Raw genomic sequence first — 25,115 nt, 5'->3', positions numbered from 1 at the left:
AAGAATGTCTTGCTCATCCATAATTAGCAAAATTTCTTTCTATACCAGATGAAACCAAATACAGAGAACTATAGCCAGATATTGGGCAGACGGTGAGAGACCTTGAAACTCTCAGCTCTAAACAGGATGTCTCCATCAAATTTGCTCCGTCAAAGCTCATGGGACCATTCAGAAGAGGTGACTAAAAGATTATAAAAGCTACAGGGGATAGTAAGATACTAAGTAAAAAAAAATCCTCTAAGTCAACCAAACTCACATGAACTGAGGCAGTAGGTCTGCATGGGTTTGCACAAGAAGGGTCCTAGAATTAACAGAAGTGAATACATTTCCCCCATCCCTAAGTCAGAAGCAGTCTCTAATGGATAACCATGTGCAAAGGAAAATTTAGTTTTCCCCAAGGCAATTTCACTGGGGAACACACTACTCTTAAGGGTAGGTTGCATGTCTAGCTGTAGATTGTCATCAGAAAAAAAAAAAAAACAAACAAAAACAAAACTCAGTAGCATCTTTGGAAGTTTCTTATCTCATAATATCATGTCAGGGCCTTTTCTTTTTTAATTTTATCTTATTATATTTTTATTTATATAGCTTTTCTTCTCTCTTTTTACTGAACAGGTTCTTTGTGTATATATTGTGACTGCCAGTTTAGTACTTTTATGAAATTCTTGAGTGTGTGGATGAATGGTCTCTGTTTCCGTATCTGTTTCTTATGCCTCTTTGAGGTTCTTTTCCTTGGGTTTGGTTGTTTTTCATATTCAGATGTTATTTTTTGTTTTACACTATTTTATTCTATTTTAATTTATTTTATTATTATCACTAAGAACCCTGTTTCTTTTCTAGTCAGAAACAGAAAGGGTGTGGATTTGGATAAAAGGCAAGGTAATAGAGAACTGAGAAGGAAATAATACTCAGAATATATTATGTGGAAAAAATTATAAATGTAACTTATTCTCTAGAAGTAATTTTTATCATTGGGCTTACTGCTGAATAGGCCCACATTTTCTAGTCTTTTCTGAACTCTGTAAGACTGGTTCAACTCATCTATTCTGATTCGAATTTTCTGCCTCTTCATTTATTGGTTCAATCATTTCTAGTATATCCATTCATTTTCCCACATATTTTTCTCTTCTTATAAATATATTCATTCATTTATATTTCATTAGAATTGACCCTTTCCAGTTACACTGAATCCCCAGATAAGTAAAATAGGCTTGCTGGCCTAGAAAATCTTACAGGCCAACTTACAAGTCTCTCAAAAAGACTGTGGTGTGGCAAAAGTACAAATGACTTTCTTAAGGAAGAAAGTTCATGATTCAACAGGCACTTCTTAAAAGAGACTTTGCACAAAAGAAACAAATGAGCTGACAAGTGGGAAAGGAAGTCTTTCAGACTAAGAGGGAAAGGAAAGTGTATGCACATTATCTTAGCTAGGGTTTTCATCGCTATGAAGAGACACCATGATTGAGGCAACTCTTAAAATGAACAACAACTGGTGCGGGTTTATACTTTTAAAGGTTCAGTCCATTATCATCATGACAAGAAACATGATGACGTGCAGGCAGACATGGTACTTTAGAAGGGACTGAGTGTTCTACATCTTGAACTGTCTGTATCCAGGAGAAGGCTTTTTTCTATACATCTAAGAAGAAGGTCTTCAGACCCATTCCAAAAGTGACAGACTTTCTCTAATAAGACTACAGCTATTCCAACAAGGACAAACTTATTAATAGTCCCACTGCCTGGACTAAGCATATTCACAACACTATATTCCACTCCCAGGCCATCATAGACTTGTTCAAACACATGAGTCTATGAGAACAATACATAAATATAACATAATGCAAAATAGCTTATTTCAAATCTAAAAGTGCCAGAATATGTAACAGTCTCAACAATGTTAAAAGTCAAAAGTTCAAAGTCTCTTCTGAGATTCATCCAGTCACTTAACGGTAATTTCCTATAAAATCAAAATCAAAAAGCAGATCATATACCTCCAGCATCCAAGAATGTACATTATCATTCCAAAGTGTCACAGTGAGTATACATTGGAACAAAGCTAAACCAAAAACCAGCTGGGCAAACTAAGTGCTCAACTCCCTTCAGCTTTGTTGACTGTAACACAATTTTTGCTCTTGGGCTGTTTCCACTCCCTGATAGCAGCTCTCCTCATCAGGTATCACACAGCTCTGGCATACTTAGCATCCTATGGTCTCCAATCCAACTTCAATGCTACACCTCCTTCTTCGAATGTCTGGGTTCCAAACACAATCTTCTAGGCTCATCCAAATGACTTGCGTTACTTCTCCAGGTATGCCCATTGCAGCACTCTAAGTTCTGGTTGACTCCACTCTATTGCTGTTGTTCTTGGTGGTCACTCAATGATACTAGCATCTCCAATATGCTGGCATCTTCTACTGCAACTGGTCTTCACCAGTAGCCTCTCACAGGCTCTCTTCATGGTGCCAAGCCTCAACTCCTTTGCATGTCGATTTTACTTCTGGGCTGTCAACTGCAACTGAGGCTACACTGTCAAAGTGGCCTTTACTTGCCTTTCACAGTGCCAAGCCTCAGCTGTTCTCCATGACTCCTTCATGTCTTCAAAACCAGTACCAGCTGTGTGATTCTTATACATTATTAAGTCCAGCTGCAGCAGGAGGTACAACCTTAGAAGATAGCCCTTTGTGCTCCCAGAAAACATTTCCAAGAATATTTCACCTTAGTGATGCAGGTTATTCTTCTTGATCACTGCTAATTTCTTAGCTCCAGTTAACCAGCATCAATTGTCTGGTAGTCTCTTCTATTCTTGACTCTAAGGTCAGAACTACAAGGCTGAAGCTGCCATATTCTACTGCTTGCTGAGCTGCCCCCCTTGTTCTATTACATCATTACCAACTTTCAGTTTTCCAACTCCTTCACTGCCTAACCTTAGCTTTCCTGGACTTGTTCCATAGATTGACCTCACACTCAGAGATCTGTATGCTGCTTTCTCCTACGTTCTGGCCTTGAAGGTATGTACTACCACCAGTCTGGATGTCAGTCTTTCATGTCCACTATTTCTCAAGCTCTGGATCAAAAGCTGTCTTCCAGCCTCAAGATCTGGATCTCAAGTGTGTGTGTTCTTTGCCTGAGCTAGGTGTTTTCTGCTTCATGGGCCCTTGTTTCCAAGTAGCATACATGGGGGTTACCGCCGGCCAAGAATACTGGAAACATTCTGCTAGCTTGCTTCTACACAAGAATGAGTTTCACTCTATTGTTAGAGATTTCAGGATATTGAAACTTATTGTAGGTAAGAAGTTTCTGGGAAATCAAAACTTACGCCATTGGTTTCTGATGTAACATATGTTTATCATTACCCTGGCTACCAGTTTGTGTTGTGTGATTTGTTCTGCTTATAAGCAAGTGCTTTTTGCTTGATTAAATGAGACTTGATCAGAATACTGTCTTGTCTCCATTTCTCGTGTCTCTTGTTCCCTCCATCCCACTCCCCTCTCCAGGGTCTCCATTGATGTTCCCGCATGCCGGGACATGCTCCATTTCTTGTTTTTAGTTGATTCCAGATTAAAGGTCCAAATTAAAAAAAAAAACTGGTAACAAAAAACGTAGATAAAACTATTTCTTGCTTCACTGCAAAGGTATAAACAGTAAATTTTGCTGGATGGAGTCTTTCCCTAAGGTCATCACTTCCTTAAATCGTTTATGTCCTTGAACATAGGATTCAGCTTGATTTACCTTTGTGGTACCTGTTTATTCTTTGAACCATACATTTTGTATATTTTCCTTTCTAAAACATAGCTTTTTGACAAGGTCACAAAGTCTCTATCACAAGAACGATCTCTAGGCCACATACTAAAATTCTTCTCCTCTGAAACATCTAGGACCAGGCTTTTACAGTTCAAATCACCCTCAGCAACAAAGTATTCCATATTCTTACTGGGATCCTAATTAAGCCCCAGTTAAAGCATTCCATTGCTTTTCAAATCCGAAGTCCCAAAATCCACACTCTTCTAAACAAATCATGTTTAGGCCTATCATAGCAATATTCTAGTCCCTGGTACCAATTTCTGCCTTTGCTAGGGTTTCTACTGCTGTGAAGAGACACAATAATTAAGGCAACTCTTATAAAGGATAATGTTATAATTGGGACTGGATATCATTTTCAGAGTTTCAGTCCATTATCATCAGGGAAGGAAGCATAGCAGCAAGCAGGTAGCCATGTTGCTGTAGAAGGAACTGAGTATTCTACACCTTGAGCAGACTGTTTCCAGAAGACTGTCTTCTAGACATCTAGGAGGAGGATCAACAAGTTCAACCAAGTGACACACTTCTTCTAACAAGGCCACACCTACTCCCATAAGATCCACCTCATAACAATGTCATTCCCTGGGCCAAGCATATTTAAACCACTACACACATTTATGTTAATAATACGACGTATGTGATAGGGTTCGGAATTTTCAATATCCATTATTCTATGCTGTCATGATGATAAAGTCACCAATTAATATCTAGTTATATACTTAATAAAAAAATCAAGGTCATATATTGAAGTCTCCTTCAATCACTACTTACATCTTAAATTTTATGTAAGGTTTATAATTGAATGGGAATGCATCGATTATTTTGTATTTTGTTTTAAAGAAATCATAATCTCTCTTTTGTCTCTTTTGGCTGGAAGCACGCTATGTGACTGAGTTGCCTTAGAATAAAGAGGTTAATGCAACCTTCTACAGATGACAGAATATTTGGATTAAAGATCTAGACCACTGAGGGATTTTTGCTGATGAACCTCTTCTAGGTTGAAGCTTGATTTTATGTCGCATTTAAGCCACATTTAATTTATTAACTGCATTAACATTTATATTTCAGTATCTAAGATGAAATAGCTCATTGAACAGAAGAGAAACTATATAGCATTGCTTTGAGATAAAGCATAACTTACTCTGTTGTGGCAAATATTTGGAAATGAATATCTCATTGTTTGCAAAATAATTCCATTCCTGAGAGTCTACACTCAAAAGAAAATTACTATTTTTTTTTGTTTTACTGTATATTTGGTTCTTATTTCATTTTTTAGTAAATGTCCAGGAAATACTGATCTACATAAAAGTTAATACCGCTTAGATAAAACAGATCTGAATGTTCATCTCTGAATTCAGAACATAATCTATCTGGTAGACAATCTGAATTTTTTTTACACATTAGGTTAGAAAGGTGGATTGATTTTTATATCTTAGAATGCATATAAATCTAGACAGCTCTTTAAAAACATTTTAGCTAGAGAACAGAATGTATAACTCAGGCTTTTTGTTAAAAATAATCAGATATTGGAGCATCATAATGGCAAAAGTCAAATCAAGGGTGGCACTCACCCAAGCCAGATACTAAATTAATTCTAAGATAGCCAGATTTTTTTTTCTGAGAGAGAAGAATACTCAGGAGACATGGGATTTATAGAGAAGTTTGCAAATAATGAATTGTACAAACTTATGATCATTTTAAAGTCTATATTCTGTTTTTGGAATGGAAAATATTTAGAAGTACTATTCCCAGTATAATAAGTCAAGCCAACAACACCTAAAATTTTTTTCAGTCTAGGAGATGTATGGTGTCAGAGTATTGTAGTATGCCCGTTTCCTCCTTGTATCAGTTGAGTACTTTGCCAGTGTGAAGTTAAATTGCTATGGTAACTAGCAAGAGTTTGGCTCCACTGTCAAGGTCATTAAATCAATAAGTCACTATAGTCATAGATATTAATGTTCCCTGATAGAAGAGGTGTTTCAGTGTAGATTGTTGTCTTTACGCAGGTGAAGGCAGGCACAAGGTAAGACAAGGCCTGTGATTGGGCAGTTAAAAAGTAAGGCAGAAACAGAGTTTTGAAGGGAGGAGAGAGAGGAGACAGAAGAAGAGCCAAGATGGAGGAGGAGGACGATCCAGATCTGTGTGGCCTTAAAGGTCCACAGGCAGTTAGGAACATTCCATAAGGGATGGAATTTAATAGGACAATTTATCTTACCTAAGTGGGCAATTTATATCATTATCAATTGGTTGTGAATTTATTGTGTGGAAGTTTGGTGGAATGGGAATTTAAGATATAAATCTGATTGCCAAATTACAAGCTTATTGAGTTTTGATTTTAACAGGTTACTGGGAATTGTGACTATAACCACAGGAGGTGGATGCTAGAAATGTTAGGAGAGTCCTTAACAAGACAGTTGCAAGAGGGGGCTGCTGCCAGGCTCAGAATAGCCTGAGGCAGCATGAGGAGATTGGGATCTTAGCAGTTGAGATACTTTGCTGATTGAAATGAAATTACCTTGAAAATGCCATGTGTCCCAATGAAGCAGGCACTAGTGTGGGTTGGTAGATTCTTTGTTTTTTTGTTTGTTTGTTTGTTTGTTTTTTTTAGTATTTACCACTACATTTTAGTCATGATGTCATCACTTGAGATCCTAAAGGCTATTTCCTCTGCTTTTCAATTACAAATGGACTGAGTAAGTACTACAGACAATACAAAGTTTAAGGTTGACTGAAAATGAGACTGTTAATGCAGCTTCTGTGAATTCCCAACTATGCTGGGATAAAACTTTCAGGAAATTCAACTGCGCTTGAACGGTTCATGTAATCACTAGGTAGTGTTTCGTTAAGTGTCTGTGAGCTGATATTCACAAGAAAAGGCCACATCTATTTCTTTAAGACTGACTGATAGATTAGAACTTTATTGTGAAGAGTGGACTATTACAGGGGAATAATGAAAATACTTTGAGCTATCTTTATCCACTTTGAAACCATTTATTTCTGATCTCTATGCTTGATCTAAGATCTTTGTAACTAACAGTTGAGACCTCTAGAATATGTGAAATTAGGATACTGCTAACTTCTACCACCTCCAAAAGTAAGAATGCCATCAGATAGCATACAGATCTATTTCAAAGGTTTCATTGCTTATCTCTGATATACCTACAGTTGTTTCCACTGATAAAGTGGTGGGGGAATAAAGGTCTTAGTTTGTAAACTTTGCAAAATGTTCTACATTGGAAATTGTTATTTTAGATAACCTGAATCTATGTTCCTGGACAATGACAACATAAGTCATAGTTGACTCAAGATGAGAGCTATATTTTGTGTCGGTTTACCAAATTAGATTGGAGTCAAATAATTTTGTTGGTCTGTTATTATTAATGATAGACACTTAGATATATGTTCTTAGGGAAAATAATGCAACACAGAGCAACAACCTGGCTAAAGTTGATACAATAATAATTATTTTCACAATATGATGCAAAATAATAGTGAAATTACTCATAGGCATTGAATTATACATTCAAGAAGCGTAAGGATAGCAGAATAAATAATAAGATATCATTTAATCATATTATATTCTAAATCTGCTAACAAAAGATGAAGACAAGTTTTTCAAGATAGTCAAATAATAATGTAAAATTAAATAAGTAGAATCAGAATAGAAATTACAAAGACTTCTGTTCAGAAATCATGAAAGCTGGAAGAGAGATTTAAAATGCTAGAATCAAAAACAACAATCTCAAAGTTCTTTTTAAAATTCTATGTTGACAAGAGAAGTCACAAGAGTAAGAAAAATGAAACGAATTGCTCACATGCATTTATGTTGAACTGGTACAAAATTACTTAATAAAATGTAATCCAAACAAGTCTGCGTTATTGGGTAGTCATGGTCAAAGCATACCAGTTGATAATCGACTTCTTGGAAATCAGTAGTGATGAAAGCCTGTCATCCTATCTTTGGGACTTAATGCATCATCTTTGGCTGCAGAGTGAATTCAAGGCTGGCCTGGAGCTACATGAAATTCTGTTTCAAATCTCCCCTTCCCCCACTTGTTACATTTGATATGAAATGCATAAAAAGTATGTGTCTTATTTTAGTTCTGAAGATTGTGACAATATACCATAATGTAGGTGGTCTACAAACTAAGGAAATTATTTCAGATTTGGATTTGGAAGCCTGAGATCAAGCAACAGCCTGGGAAGATTCTGGTGATGTCCTTCTTCTGACATTTCCTCACATTCCCGAAAAAGGATGAACTATATATTTAATGTCACCTATCAGTCATATTTATGAACACTCCCCACTCATGACCCATGTCCTTCTCAAAACAACACCCTACAAGCCATCACATTAACATTATCGATTCACTATATTATAATGGAGGTGCCTACACACTGTGACAATTTTATTATAGTCACTGGTTTAAGATAAAAGTAAAAGAATATAAATACAGTCATCAAATAGATGGAGAAGCTAGTGTAACAATAATAGTATCAAAGTGGAATTTAGACCAAGAATTTACATTTAGAATTAAATGTTACATTATGGTCATTTCTCCAAGTTACGCTTTATGAAAGCTAGATTTTATATGCATTAAGATCATGACCTCAGAGGTACACTGTTACCATGGCAGCAGCCTGGGTGCCCAGCTTAGAGTTTGAGGGATCCCAGGAGCAACAGGCTCTCTGGAAGATATTTTTTGATCAGCCAGACAGGCTTAACTTCCATAGTTCCTCCCTCAAGCCTGACCTCCTCCAATCAAAGCAGTATTTCTCCAAACTTCCACTGTTGTGCCCCTGCAAACCACTCCTCTCTCTTCCTGGAGACACGCCTCCAATCACCTGCTCTTCACTCTTGAGATCCTTTAGGTCTCCATACACTCTGCTTTCCCAACTCTGGAATACCAAAAGCACTCTAAGCTCATCCTGCCTTGCCTTACCTGTGTAATGGAGCAGCAACAAAAATGCCCAATATTCTTCCCTATCTCTCATCTATCCACATTGTTCTTGTTTATTTCATTGTTGTCAATATAGAATAGGGATAAAAAGGATGGATTGGACATTTATTAAAAGCAAATTATATCATGATTCAAACACTACTTGTGGTGCTAGTGAAGCCCATGAAGTAAGCATCCATGCTCATGTTAGTTTTCTCTACTAATCTGATATTTATTCTTATATTATCACTGTGACACTTTCTTTTTGCATTCCAAAGGGTCCAGACAGTAGCTATCTCAGAGATTGGTCAGAGATTGGAAATTGTCATGTAGTTGGTTTTAGAGTTTTGAAAATGTGTTTTTAGTGGTGACTGAATCGCAATGGGCAAACTAGCTGGGATATAAGCCAAGTTGTTTGAGAGCGAGGGGGCCTTGAAGGTTGAATAGAGAGAAGAAAGGGCTCCTACCCTGCTTTGGGAGTCAGAAAACCTCAAAAAAAATAACAATTTTACTTGCTGCCTCTATAGTGATAATGTTAGTTCCCTTAGAGCGATCACCTGTATGGTCACTGGTACACTGGACATTATAGAAAAAGTCCATGTTATATGCTTTTGCACTTGACACAGACCTTCTGTGATGGCTATTCCTGTTATCAACTTGATTCCATCTGGAATGAACTATAATCCATAAATGGACAGCATACTTGTGAGAAAGATCTTTAGGTTGGAAGACAGATTTCTGACCTGGATCTTGATATGAAAATATTGAGGCATAGTGGCCATAAAAATCTTAGGAGCAAGCAAGGTAGTGCATAGCTTTAATTTCAGGAGACTGAGGCAAGCAGATGTCTGAGTTCAAGGTCAGTCTGGGACAAAGCAAGTTTTAGATCCATGAGTGGTGGTACACACCTTAATCTGAGCCATAACTTCTGCTGGAAGCCTACATAAAGACATTGGAAGAAGGAAGATTCTTCTTCAACTGCTTGCACTTACTTGCCAGCACATCTCTTGGTACCTACTTCTACAAAAGACCAGCTCAAAAAACTGGCTTCATGGAACTGAGAAACTACTAAATCCTAGGACTTCCTATTCACAGCTGCCCATTGCAGTGTTGGTTGGATTGGTTCAAGTGCTGAAGAAGGACAGAGAGTGCCTCTACCCCTAGAGGCATCCATTCCTCCACCTCTGCCCCCCGACTCGAGACCAAGCCATGGTGTAAAAGGACTAAGGTCCCAAAGCTTCCCAACCCCTTCCTCCAGCTCCTGCTCTTGATAAGTATCTTATATCCTCCATCACTGGGGAGAAGATCCCTGCTAGCAAAAGGCAAGAACACATGCACATTGGGATTCTTGACCTCCGCTGGCAGTAGCAACAGGATCGCTCCATCCAAGAGAGAAACAGTGATGATGAGGTTTATGCACTAGGTCTGGATATTGAGAGCAGCTTAGAGTAGTTGGCTAAGTAACATACTGATATCTTTTGGGTAGAAGAGACAGCCATTGGTAAGAAGGTTGGTGAAGAGGAGATTCAGAAACTGGAGGCAAAGGTGACTTGGGATGGCCATTCAGGCCTGGACCCAGCAGGAAGCTCAGGCTAACATCACCCTCCAAGAGCAGATTAAGGTCATCCATAAGACCAAGGGCCTGGTACCATAAGAAAACACTAAGGAGAAGATTGGACCAATAAAATCCCTCAGCAGGCACTGCCTTCAACTTCAGTCATCAATATCCCAAGGTCAGTGTCCACTATCACATCAATGTCCTGGCCACCTGCTATACAACCTCCAGTTCTTACCACTGTTGCATCTGAAGTACCTGTCATGCCTCAGTCACCCATGGCATCTGTGGTCTGGCTGCCCCCAGGTTTAGTGATTGCCCCTATGCCATCCTTCATTCACACACCTAGGATCAATGTGGTACCTATGCCTCCTGTAGCATCTCCCATCACAGCACCCTGCTCACTCCCATGATTGTACCAACAGCCCTGGTGCCTGCTTCACCTGTGGCTTCAGTCTCAGTTCCAAAGCCTCTTGTAAACTCCCCACTTCCTATTGAAGCTGAGCTGCCATCCAAGGAATGAAAGACCAAGGTCAACCTCATGCCTGAGGAAGAGTTCATGCACAGAAATAAGGGTCCAGTATCCATCAAATTGCAAGTTCCCAACATGCAGGATAAGACAGAATGGAAGATGAATGAGCAGGGTCTAGTCTTTACTCTTCCATTCACAGACCAAGTCTCCATCATCAAAGTGAAGATTCATGAAGCAATGGGCATGCTTTCAGGAGAAACAGTAACTACAGTATGAAAGCACCTTCATCAAGGATTCTAACTAGCTTACTTCAACATGGCTAGGAGTTCTGTCATACACTTGGAGCGCAAGGAGAGAGGCAGCAGCCAGAAGTAGCAAGAGATATCTGGAATTGGACGCCTGCTGTTGTACCTCTTTGTACCATGGAGTCTAGGAGTTTCCTTGGGACTTCAGGCACACACAGCTTGAGCATTTGTTTCCCTCTAAGTCAGTCTGTGAAATGAATTTTTTGTTTAGATTCTGGATTGGAAGTCCTTCAAGGAAGTCCATTAGGAATTGAAAACCCAGAGTTGTCCTACAGGACAGTTCCAAAATGCCAAGAGATCCCATTTTGTATCGTGCTTTGAATTCTAATAAACCTCTTAGAACAAGGCATGGTATATGCATGTTTATAATCTGGGGACTTGGGTAGTACAGAAAAAAAATGAAATCATGATCTCAAAATAAATCAAAATTTGTTATTCCTAAGGGAGATACATATAAGCCCATGAGATGATTCTGAATTTAGAGACTTCAATATTCTTTATCGATAACTGACAGAACAAGTAACCAAAGTGTCAAGAAGTGAAAGGAAGACCTCATGAACACATTACCATCTTGACCTAAATTTCATTTCATGGAAAATAGTATCAAAATGTCCAATACATAATGTTCTCAAGTGCATCACACTGGACCATATACTGAGTGATTTGCCAGTATATCAGCTTACAACACTAAAAGTCATACTAAGTGGATCGTTGGATCATAATGTAATTGACCTAAAAATGAAAACAAAGAAAATATCCGGGAAAGTCTGAAACATTTGAAAAGTAAGCAATATACATATAAATAATCCAGAAATGAAGAAAGGACATCTAAAGGAATAAAATTGAATGGTTTGAAAATATTGATATGACCTTCCTCCAGTCTGTTTTGCTACCAGTGCCAAAGGAGCAGCTTGTGAAACTCGCCCACACCCTACAGACTCATGAATCCCAGGAGGTTCACAGTAACCAAAGCCACTGGTGAGAATCTTACCCAAATACCTACAATAGTTGGAACACCCCAGAGCTCAGCTGACACACCCCAGCTCCAGAGCTCCACTTTTCTTTCAGGCTGCTTCCTCACCCAGGCCAAGTCACCTGGCCATGTAACCTCCCACACCCTACAGCCTGTCTTCATCCCAGGAGGTCTGCAGTAACTGGAGACACAAGAGACCTGCTCTAATCAGATATACAGATGAGAAACCTAATTAGAGAGAGCACTGCCTGTCTAAAAGGGGACTGGCTCTAACCAATATCACAAAGCTCTACCTGCCTCCAAGGAAACTGACTCTAGTCAGAGATAACCAGACCAGTTAAGAACAGAGATAACCAGAGGGTGGGAAGCAAGCACAAGATCATAAGAAACAGAGTCCAATGCACTTCGGCACTATTAGAGCCCAGTTCTCTTCCTATAGCAATCTCTGGATATGCTAACACACCTGGAAAGCAAGATAATGACCTACAATCCCGTCACATGAAGATAGAGCCCTTTAAGGAGAATATAAAGAAATCGCATAAAGAAATGCAGAAAAACACAGGCAAACATGTAGAAGCATGTAAAGAAGAAACAAATAATTCCCTTAAAGAAATACAGGAAAATACAATCAAGCAGGAGAGGGAATTTAATGAAACTGACCAAGACCTAAAAACACAATAGAAACACTAAAGAAAACAGTAATGGCGGCAAATATAGAGAAGGACAACTTAAGAAAGAGATCAAGAGCTACAAATGCAAGCATCACCAACAGAATAAAAGAAATAGAAGAAAGACTCTCGGGTATAGAACTCTACATAGACAATATTGAGATTTCAGTCAAAGAAGCTGCAAACTATTAAAAGCTCCTAACCAAAAATACCCAAGAAACTGAGGACACAGTGAAAAGATCAAACCTAAGAATAATAGGAATAGAAGAAGAGTGAAGAATTCCAGCTCAAAGGGCTACAAAGCATCTTCAACAAAATCATAGAAGAAAACTTCCCAAACCTAAAACAAGAGATAACCATAAATGTACAAGAAGCCTGAAGAACACCAAATAGATTAGATAAGAAAAGAAAATAGACTCATTATATAATAATCAAAACACTAAATGCATGGAACAAAGAAAGAATATTAAAAGCTGTAAAGGGAAAAGGACAAGTAAAATATAAAAACAGACCTGTCAAAATTACACCAGATTTCTCAACAGAGACTGTGAAAGGCAGATCCAAACCATATTAGAATGCAAATATACACAGCAAAACTCTCAATCAATATAGATGGAGAAACCAAGATATTCCATGACAAACCAAACTTAAACAGTATTTTTCTGCTACTCCATCCCTACAAATGATACTTGAAGGAAATCTGCAATACAAAGAAAATACAATACCAAAGAAAGCACAAGAAAGTAAACTTTTCATGAAAAATACCCAAAAGAAGAGAATCATACACATATAATACCACCTACAACACCAAAAATAATAGGAATTAACAATCATCTGTCTTTAATATTTCTCAACATTGATGGACTCAATTCCTAAAATAAAAGACACAGGAAAGAAATTATGGAAACAACACCCTTCACAATAGCCACAAACAGTATAAAACATCTTTTTGTATCCCTTACCAAGCAAGCAAAAGATCTGTATGACATGAACTTCAATTCCATGAACAAAGAATTTAAATAAGGCCTCAGGAGATGGAAAGATTTCTCATGTTCATGGATTAACACAGTAAAATGGACATCTTACCAAAAGCAATCTACAGATTCAGTGCAATCCCCATCAAATTTCAAACAAATTCTTCACAAATGTGGAAAGAGCAATTTTCAACTTCATATAGAAAAGAAAAACCCAAGGAAAGCCAAAACAAATCTCAACAATAAAATCTCTTCCAGGAAAATCGTCATCCCAGACCTCAAGCTGTATTACAAAGTGATAGTGATAAAAATCACATTTGTATCGGTACAGAGACAGACAGGTCAATCAACGCAATAGAATCTACTATCCAGAGGTAAATGCAAACAACTATTGACACTTGATCTTTGACAAAGACATCAAAAAACAAACAGTGAAAAAAGGAAAGCATTTTCAACACATGGTGCTGATATAATTAGTGGTCTCTGTGTAGGAGAATGAAAATAGATCCATATGTATCACCCTGTGCAAAACTCAAGTCCAAGTGGATCAAGGACTTCAACATTAAACCAGATACACTGAATCTAATAGAAAAGAAAGGAGCAAAGAGCCTTAAACTCATGGGCACAGTGGGAAATTTCATGAAAAGAATACCCTTGGCTCAGGCTCTAAGAATTGGTAATTGGGACATCATGAAACTGGAAAGCTTCTTTAAGCTAAAAGTCACAATCAGTAGGACAAATTATGTACCTATAGATTGGGAAAAGTATTATTCACTAAACCTACATCTGATAGAGTGCTAGTACCCAAAACCTATAAAGAAGTCAAGAAGTTAGCCTCAAAAAAAATCCAAATAATACAATTAAAAGATGAGGTATAGAGCTAAACAGAGAATTCACAACAGAAGAATCTCACATGTCTGAGAAGCACTTAAAGGAATGTTCAAAGTCTTTAGTTATCAGATAAATACAAATCAAAATTATCCTGAGATTCTACCTTAAAACAATCAGAATGGCGAAGATCAAAAACTCAAGTGACCACACATGCTGGCAAGAATCTGGAGAAAGAAAAATACTCCTTCATTTCTGGTGGGATTGCAAACTGGTACAACCAGTCTGGAAACCAATCTGACAGTTCCTCAGAAAGTTGGAAATAATTCTCTGTGAAGACCAAGGTATACCACTCTTGGGCCAAAGATGCCCCACCATACCACAAGGAGTCATACCCTGCTATGTCATGCCTTATTTGTAATAGCCAGAAGCTGGAAACAACCCAGATGTCCCTTAAACAAAGAATGGATACACAAAATGTGGTTCATTTACACAGTGGAATACTATTCAGCTCTTAAAGGTGAGGACTTCAGGAATTTTGCAGACAAATGGATAGAACTAGAAAATATCATCTTGAGTGAGGTAACTCAGACCCAAAAGGTCATGAATGGCATGTACTCATTGATTAGTGGATATTAGGTTAAAAGTACAGAATTCCTAGGATACAACCCACAGAGCATAAGAAGTGTAACAAGGGGGGGTTGGGGATTTAGCTCAGTGGTAGAGCGCTTGCCTAGCAAGCGAAAGGACCTGGGTTCGGTCCCCAGCTCCGAAAAAAAGAAAAGAAAAGAAAAAAAAAAAAAGAAGGGTAACAAGGGGAATAACACAGGCGAGGATGTTTCAATTCATCCTAAAAGGTGGAAGCAAACAATCAATGTAGGCAAAGGGAGGTAGGGACATGGGTGGGAGAGGGGAGTAACAGAATTAGGCATGGGAGGGGGAAGGAGAGAAGGCCAGAGTTCCAGGGAAATACAATGGAAATAAGCAGCCTTGGGATGGAAGTTGGGGAGACCCTCTAGAAAGTACTAGAACCTGGGAGGTGAGAGATCCTCAGGGCTCAATGGGAGTGATCTTAGCTCAAATGCCCAAAATTGGGGAGAATAAACTTGAAAATTCCACCTCCAGTAGATAGACAAGGACTCGAGTGGAGGGACTGAGTTACTAACTCACAATCAAAATTTCTGACCCAGAATTGTCCCTGTCTAAAACATCTGTAGTGACAAACATGGAGAAGATACGGAAAGGATCGTCCAATGACCTGTACAAATTGGGATCCATCTAATGGGAGAAAGGGCACACCAAGACCTGATACTATTACTGATTCTATGGTATGCTTACAGATAGGAGCATACATAGCATGGCTGTCCTCTGAGAGTCTCTACCAGCAGCTGACTGAGACAGACACAGATAATTACACGCAACCATTAGACTGAACTCTGGGTTCCCTATGGTTGAATTAGGGGAAAAACTGAAGTTGAAAGGGAGGGCGACCCCATTGGAACCAGCAGCCTCAACTAACCTAGACACCAGGGAGCTCCCAGAAACTGAGCCACCAACCAGGAGTACACACGGGCAGGTCGAGGGCCCTGGCATATGTACTAAAGAGGTCTGCCTGGTCTGGCCTCATTGGGAGAAGATTGCTTAATCCTTGAGAGACTTGAGGCCCCAGGAAAAGGAGAAGTGAGTGGGGAAGGGGGCTTCATGCTCTTGCATCAAAAGGAAGAAGAATGGGATGACGAACTGTGGAGGGGTGAATGGGAAAGAGGAAACAACTGGAAGGACTGAAAACCACTATAGTAAAAAAAAATAATTTTTAAAAAGAAAAATAATGCTAAAAATGTTTAAAAACTAAAAAAGAAAATACTAACAGTGAACTTTATGACACAACTAAATAAGGGTTTAGATTTAAAATTATAGCATCGAATGCTTAGTTGGATAAGAAATATGAACCTTATATCACTGCCCCAAATTCTAGCTAAAAAGTAAGCAACAGAATAAAAGAATCTAATGTAAATGAAAGTTATAAGCTTAAATAATCTAAAACACTTAAACTACAAACATAAAAGCCACAGAAATGTAGCTTAATGTTTTGTTGTCATTAAAATCTCATCACATTGGCAATCAAAATAAGATAATCTTTCTACATCTTTATAAACCTTGAAATTATAAAGGAAACCTAATCAATATTTAGTATTCTTGGGATTAAATTTAAACAAAATTTCCTCATGGCTATATCACTTCTGCTTCAGTGTCTCATTTGGAGTTTACTTTGGGTCACTTGATCATGAAAGCCACAGTTGGCCTTGATGGAAGTGAGTACTCATTGTCCCGGGATTCAGAAGATTAGCACTCATGAAGTAACTACATAGATCTCAAGGTCTCACTTTTGGGTTCATATTAAGTATGGCTAAGATGGAGGAGGCAATTTACACATGACGTCTGAGTGACCAAGAGCACACTGGGGTAGATAATCTGTCCTTTAATACAGAGTGCCGTCAAAACACTAAAAGTCAAAATGAGACAGACTCCTGGAATTTTAGCCATGTTTATGATCATCTACAGTTAAAAAAAAAAGAAGCATGTTCAAGTCTCTTAAAGCTAACTGTGGCCAGGCAGTTAAGTCAACCAAAACAAATTCTGATATGGAGAATGCAATGTCATATAATTTGTTAGGTAAACCAGTTATTCTACAAAAAACTGATCTAAGTGTTTCCATCAGGAGACTTTTTACTGAACAAACTTGTTACACAGTGATTGAACATCTGAGACATTCTGTTCCTTGACAGTCACAAACTATCAAAACATTGAGTAAAACATTTATACTGTGAAAAGTCCTCTATTTATTAAAGTCAGCAACATCTGCATACCTATCCAACCTCCAGAGGAAGAAATACAACATTTCTCAAGACACTAAAAGACTCTGTCAATGCATATGATAAGAAGAGAATGATGTGAGTGTGGGATGGCCATCTGAAGCCAGAGTAGAGCAGAGTGCAGCTGCAATGGGTGATGCCATCAGAGGGAGCTAGAGAATGGGTTACACTACTTGAGAAATCAGCCACTATTATGTGGCTCAAATACAGGGAACAGGGGAAGCAGAGACCTACAGGTAAACAAAACATACAAACAAACAAACCTGAACACCAACAAATGTACATAAGAAAAATATGTCCTTGAAATATGAGTTTGAACAAGAAGCTGTCAATAGGGATGAAGAGAGATAGATGGTGGGTGTGGTAGTAATCACACTGAGTTGGTAGTGGGGTGGGTAGGATCTGGAAAGAGTTGGAGGAAGAGAAAGAGTATAGTCGAGAGAGAGACACAGAGAGAGAGAGAGAGAGAGAGAGAGAGAGAGAGAGAGAGAGAGAGAGAGAGAGAGGGAGGGAGGTAGGTTTGGATTGCTGTACTGAAAAGGTTAACGGACACTTATGAAACATAAAAATGTAAGCAGGGGGATTTTATATCATCTCATTTTCTTGAAATGTCCAGAACAGGCCATCCCACAGAAATGATAAGTAAATTAGTGGTTTCCAAGGACCAGGGAGAGTGCACGTTAATGGGCTAAAGGTTTCCTTTGGAGTGACAGAAATGTTCTGAGGTTGCTGGTAGAGACTGCAAACTTTGTGGGTATTATGAGACAGTAAGATTAGATTCTTTAAATGAAATTCCAGCCTCACTGTGGAAATCATGCCGAAGAGGGCAATCCTGGGGCTATGACAACTGCGTATTCTTAATTGGAGAACGGAACTGGCTCACTGGCCATGAAGCAGACTGAAAGCAAAGTGGGTGAGACAAGGCGTTTCAGCCACTTAACTGTTGTTCATACCCATTAGGATCCTGGGAGACAATATAAAACATTTATATGTATTTTTCTATGATTTTCACTGTCCATTGTACATTTTTCTGGCTGGTAAAATATTGCTGTGCAGTCACTCTGCAAATAAAACAATGTCAGTGCTTAGAGAACCCCACTTTCACAGTTGAAACTGAAACCTCTAAGATACTCTTAAGTACTACTTGAACAATCTTCGTTATACAGAGATCATCTGGCCACAGTAGCTTTTCCATTCCCCAAATTGAGGTCCAAGTTCAACCAATCTTAATTCTATGATCAAACAATTCCCATTAATAAAAAGCTCCTGAGTATTAATAAAATATATATCCCAAGGATACAATAACTTATAAGTCCTATTTACCAAAAGATGATATAGAGAATTGATAACAATACCTTAGTTTAAACTTGGATGTTCATGCATTACTACATGGAAAGTTATTTGTTTACATATAACAGTACAATGAGCATGAAGTACCATGTGAATATGGTTCATGTTAGTCCATCATAACACTAAGAAAGAAATCCAGCATATCAAATAAAGTCATGTCTATCCTTCCATTCACGGTGACCATAGAATCTGAACCATAGTCATATCAGGATGCTTTACTATGCATGAATACATTGTCAACTTTTCTCATTCCGTGTTTACATGCATGCTGTTGACTTTGAGGGCAGCACACACTTATTTACTGATTTTTCTCATTAATGATTTCTGAGCCTAAAATAGTTCTATGTCCTTGGTAAACTGTGCCTGAACTTTTTCTGTGATTACCGTAGGTTGTTGATCATCCTCAGTGTGTATGTAATAGACTATATAAGCATTCAATTGTTATGTATTATCAGATAGATATTAGTTTAAACATCATTTTAGTAGTGACTAATTAAATTGGTTCCTATAACAAGTAGATCACACAATCATTATAGCATGTATCTCCTAGGATCCATGCAGGGAGAAGCATCTTCGAAGCAATCCCCTAGAGGTGTCAACATCCTTAGATGCTTAAGTTCGTTGTATAAAACTGCATACTGCATTTATATCATTTGCACTAACTCATATGTATTATATTTCATATGTAGGTTAGGGAGAGTATCACATACTATGTATATAATATGTGAATCATAATACTTATTGTATTTCTAATATAAATAAAACAAGTATTACACTTTCAGTACAGACACTTTCTGTCTACTATTTTGACTAGTAGTTGGTGGATTCTGAGGAAGAAGAGCTCATCAATATAAAAGACCAACTGTATAGTGGTTCAGACAGTTCTTCAACCAAGAGGAAGAAGAGGTAAGGCATGTATTTCGTTGAAAATGTTGGGATACACACACACACACACACACACACACACACACACACACACACACACACACACACTAAATTAATGTGATAAAAATTAAATAAAAATTGGTTCATAAATGAAGCTTATCACTTTGGCTTGATTTCTTGTACTAGTATAGCAATCTTGCTGTGTACATTGAAAAAGGCACAGTGATTAGTGACTAATCAGGTCATAATAACAGTAGGATATAACTAATTAGACTAGCTAAGTAACCAAGACTTGTATGTATATGTTGACATGAGGGGTCATTTGGTACCACACATACGTGGTTAACATTGAAAATTTGGAAGCAACATTTCTGACTGGCCCATTTTCATCCTTTTTCTTTTTTTCTTCTTCTTTTTTCCTTTATTTTTTTCCTTTTTCCTTTTTTCCTTTTTTTCCTTTTTCTCTTTTTTCATTTCCTTTCTTTTTTTCTCATCTTCTTTCTTCTCACTAAGTGGTTAACCTGAAGCTGATGCACACTATACACACAGTCCATGGCAGTGTCATTAGAAGGCCAGTCTCAACCTAACAGACCAGGGCTTATGGATAGTATTCTAAGGCTAAACTTTCAAATGGATTTTTTTCTACCTGCTTCTTTATGAAGTTTTCCTTTCTCTCACCTTATTACTTTCCTATATTTGAGCTTTCAGATCACATACCATTATAAAGAGACTGTGACTCTCAAATTTATGCTTATGAGTTTGATGACATACAGGAGGTAATGAACCAGTAAGGAAGTTCACTGAAGAACTCAGAATATGTTTGATATTGTGTTACTCATAAATGTGACTTAAAACCTTAAAAAGTCTTTGCTGAATATAATTAAAATGTTATTATGAACAACAATCCAGGATGATATAGACTTGTCTAAAATACAGAAATAAACAGGTGAATATATGAACATGTATTTTTCCTCCCACATTTTTGAAAAAGCATACATACAATGATATATGAGTCATGAAAGAATAGAGTGCCCAAATGGTTGATTTTCAGTATCGAGAGCTGGGTATCCCAGAACAGAAATGGCTGAGTCAGTTCTGAGACAGAAGGAAACACAAGACAATCCAGGGCACTCTGATCTGTGGGAGCACTAAGGGACCAAATAAAACAGATTCAGAGCCTAGCTTGAAGCAGATCTTACAGAGAGAGTCTGGGGAATTTCGAATGGCTAATAATGATTTTTCTTCTAAGTAAAATAGGAATTCCTGAAACAGCATGAATATAAAAGTATTTAAATAGATACAAAGACAATCTTGGGGAGAGAGATGGCTTCCATGCAGGCTAATAAATCTGTAGGAAATGATGGGTTTAGAGATCCCACTTGAAAATCATTATGGGGATCGCTGATTTCAGCAAAATTCAATTGACATGTGGGAGACTGATGAAAAACGTAGCATTAACATCATTATCAAGTAACTTCCCATTAGATGCATATTGTTTATTAGCTAATGACTAGCATGCTTATTACTTTGTTATGGGGAAAACTGACTTTGTTATCAATCAGATGCTAAATGTTAAAACTGCTAATGGTACTAGTAAACTTCCTGTACCTTCTGATGTAATGCTCTTAAGAGAGCACCACCTCCATGGCTCTGAGGGTCTTGGTTTCCACACCGGCGAAATGTGGTTACCATTGTGATAACCTACTTTTGTGATGGTAACAATGAAATCATGTGGTAAGCAGAGCACGCCTTATTTTCATTTTAAGAGAATTACTTTAGCAATCATTTTGCATAAATACTCAGGTTGAGACTAGCACACAGCTGCTTGTGAAATTGCTTATTTGTTGTGTTGGTTCCACCTATTTGAGTAGTTAATTTGGTAAATTTAATGATGCTTTAAGTGAAATAATTCTAGTTAATGATTATTGATTTGAACCTCAAGAGGAGGAAAACAAAATTGATTCTGAGGCAATTACAACCTAAAATACATATATTGAGTGGATGCAAATGTGGACTGATTAAAGATAATGACTAATTGAAAATGATATAAAATTAGACCCAGATTGGTCAGAGCATATTATTGCTGTAAGAGTAATTAAAGCAAAAATGAAAGATGACTGACCAAAGAGTAAATGGGTTTGCCTATCAGATGTTTTCTTTTCACTACTGGAGGAAAATGTTCATTATAATATTATATGACCCCAAGGGTGAATGCTGCTGTAATTTTTTTCCTTTGAGAAGGAAGTTACAATAGATTTCCAATGTTCTTAAAGTTGCAATTGTAATTTCATTGCATCTATAATTGTCTCATATTTATGATTATTTTCTGTATAATAATATATTTAACATGAAATTATTTTCTCATCTATGAGCTACTGACATGTTTCCATGAAAGGATTTATCTTTCATGTTGTGTTATCAAAGAGTTCAGAGTATATTATTAGGAATTGGACCAGAATTTCAGTCAAAATTCTTTAATTTATAGACTATCTAACATGGAAATCTTTATAGATAATTTTAAATATAATATAAATTATAACATAATATAATGATAACATACTGTATTTTATTTAATATATTTAAAATGATATATATTATAACATTATATTATATTAACAATAAATAATAAAATTTGCCATCCAATTCCCATCCCAGCTACTTAAGTAGATTTAACAAGAGTAGTATTCTTCAAAAATGGTATAAACACTATATAAAATGAATGATATGAATAATTTAACCCTCAACTATTCTTTGGCAATTTTAAGTTTGTATTTAAAAAATAAAAACATTTACCCCAATTCCTTGATACTCTTTCCTCCCACAAGTGAAATGTAAAACACTCTTTTAATGATGGCTGGATTTAACAATTCTTTTGTAAGGCATAGAGTACAGCAAATAGAAGTTAAAACACTTCCAAAATTGATAGATTAAAAACTAGGGCTTTCTTTTTGAGCATATATTTGTTTCAGATTCCATGTAAGATGTGTGAGGTTGCTTGGCTTGATTTTGGAACATGTTCTTGTGGTAGAGCATTGAAAACTCACTAGCAACCATTAGAGATTTAAATTGTGCTTACAAACACATCAGAACACTTCAGATAAAATGTTCCACTGGCCAAGCTTTCGTAGAGATTGCAGCCTAAGCTGATATGTCACTATTTTGTTATGAGACACTGCTGAGTTCAAATTCTTCAGGCAATAGGCAGTATAAACTAAGAAACATTTTAAGTTATTAATATTTGGAGTCATTTGTCATGAGATAGGAAAAGCTGCAGTCTACTCCTGATTGCTTTGGTAATTGACTTCCCTTGGAGTGATTAGAATAAAAGGAAAACTTTGCTGAAGGGTGCAGACAATGCTTTCTTTGGACTAAGCAGATGCATCTTTGTGTGACTAATCATAAAACCTTATATTTTAATATTTCTTTTTGTGGTCAGGGATAGTTCAAGACATGGTCTTGTAGAGGTACTTTAAGCCAGCAATATGGCAGCTCTGGCGACATCCAAAGATCATCTATTTCTCTCTCATCCAGCTGGAATACAGACATATCCTTAGTACACACCTTTAATCCCAAACAATGAAGGTAAAGTTAGTTTGCAGAAGGAAACACCCATGTTTAAAAGTCTAATTGAGTAACAAATAGATTTAACAGAACAAGATATGCCTAATTATCATGAGGAGAGGAAAGAAAAACTACTAGAGGGAGCAGTGTAGAGAGGAAGGAGGCAGTTTTACTGGGACAGTTCAGAGACAGGCTGCCAAGAGAGACAAAAAGCTAGACACAGGTGAAGACAGAATCAACTAGAGAATGAGAAGCTAGGAACAGATTGCCGGAGTTAAGTTCGAGGCCAATTACAGCAACTCTGTCAGAGGCTGAGAGGCCAAACTGAATCAATCATCTTGGAGAGGAGTTTGAACTAGAACAGAGCCAGCAAGCCAGAGTTCAGTAAGAACTACAAAGTGTGAGCTTACTCAGTAGTGATTCTAGAGGCCAAAACCATTGTTTATATGGAGATGTGAAGCTTCTGGAACTAAGCCTAAGTCAGCTGGTAGAGGCAGTAAGCCTGTAAGATGACAATTTCAACAGGAGAATACAAGTTACATTTACAGGGTCTCTCTTTGTAGCCCTAGCTGTCCTGAAACTTTCTCTTTAGCATGGGTTGACCTCAAACTCAGAGAACTATTTGCCTTCCAAGTGCCAAACTAAATGCTGTGCCCTCTGTCAGGCCAAAGGAGCAACTAGGGAAGTTTTATTTTCTGCCCTGTTCTTCAGTTTTTATATCTACTAGATATAAAACTGAAAGAAACCAGTCAAAATTTTAGTGTCTTAATGACTGGAAGTAATAATAGTGCTTAATTCATAACAAAGACTTGACAGGTCAAATGATGAAATCACAATTTATGCAATAGTACAGACCATTCCAAACCCCATTTAGCTCATTTCTTCTTCAGTGGACATTAGAATGTCTTCTTAAATTTAAAAGATGAGATTTCCTCAGTCTAAATGGCTCTACTGGAAACGATGATCCAATTTCATAATTCTAGAAAAGCAGAGTTTGAAACTCGGTACTTAACTAATATATTTGCCTTTCAATGTACCTGTGATATATGACTGAACTTCTATGGATTTCAGTGATATAACAGTGAATACAGATGATGGGCTTTGCTGAACTGCATTCACATAGCTATACCATGTTCCTTACTCCATGCTGGTAAATGGACCATATACTCTAACGTACTAAAAGTTGAAATAATACAAAAAAAAACCCCTCAATCTTAGCCTTGGTTAGTTCTTCTCAAGGTGTTTCTCTATACTTGAAGAATTATCTAAATAAATGTGTAAACACATCATCCGTATACCATCTTCATTTACAGAATTTATTATACAAACAGTAAAAGCTAAACATCAGGCATTCACGACACTGAATAAATTGCCATGATAAACCCCACATATTGTCAGAATAATGATACAAAAGCCCATTCCTGGGCCAAGTCAAATCTGGGGTGCTCACAGATGAGTAGGTTAGGGAGGAAGGGAAATACCTGTATATTTCAGGCTACTTTATTCTGTTAACACTCAGAGGGGCTTTTAGGAAGTCTAATTTTCTGCTTTCCTTTTCTTAGATGCAACTCAATAATTTGGGTTTATGTTACACTAAAATAATTTCATTCCATAATTAATCACTCTTACATCTACAGGGATCTGGGTAATTTGTAACTAAATAGACTTCTCTAAATCCCCCTCTATTTGGTACAAAATACACCAGAAAAATGTCATTTTAATGCAATGAAAAAACTTTAAACAGACAGATGTTACAATGGTGGCCTCAGAGGAAGTGGAGCAGAGCCATGAAGGAAGAGCAGCTAAGGAGGGCAAATGTAGCCAGGACCTTAACATTTATTTTACTTACCCACTCAAAGGAATTTTGAGTGAGTGGAAGGATGGACGTATATAAACAGGATTAAAAGACCCCTCAACGGCTTTAGTAGTGAGT

General features: G+C 37.4%; 1 protein-coding gene and 1 pseudogene across 9 annotated transcripts in view; one reads left to right on the top strand and one right to left on the bottom strand.

Annotated features, from left to right (window-relative positions):
- Grm5 (glutamate metabotropic receptor 5) overlaps nucleotides 1-25,115 on the bottom strand; it is a 574,875-nt gene that overhangs the window by 440,852 nt on the left and 108,908 nt on the right. The window lies entirely within an intron of this gene.
- On the top strand, nucleotides 7,688-11,140 carry Sf3a1-ps1 (splicing factor 3A subunit 1, pseudogene 1; annotated as a pseudogene).

Source organism: Rattus norvegicus, chromosome 1 (genome assembly GCF_036323735.1).
Source record: "Rattus norvegicus strain BN/NHsdMcwi chromosome 1, GRCr8, whole genome shotgun sequence".
Lineage (NCBI taxonomy): Eukaryota > Metazoa > Chordata > Mammalia > Rodentia > Muridae > Rattus > Rattus norvegicus.
This window is presented reverse-complemented; position numbering and strand designations above follow the sequence as displayed.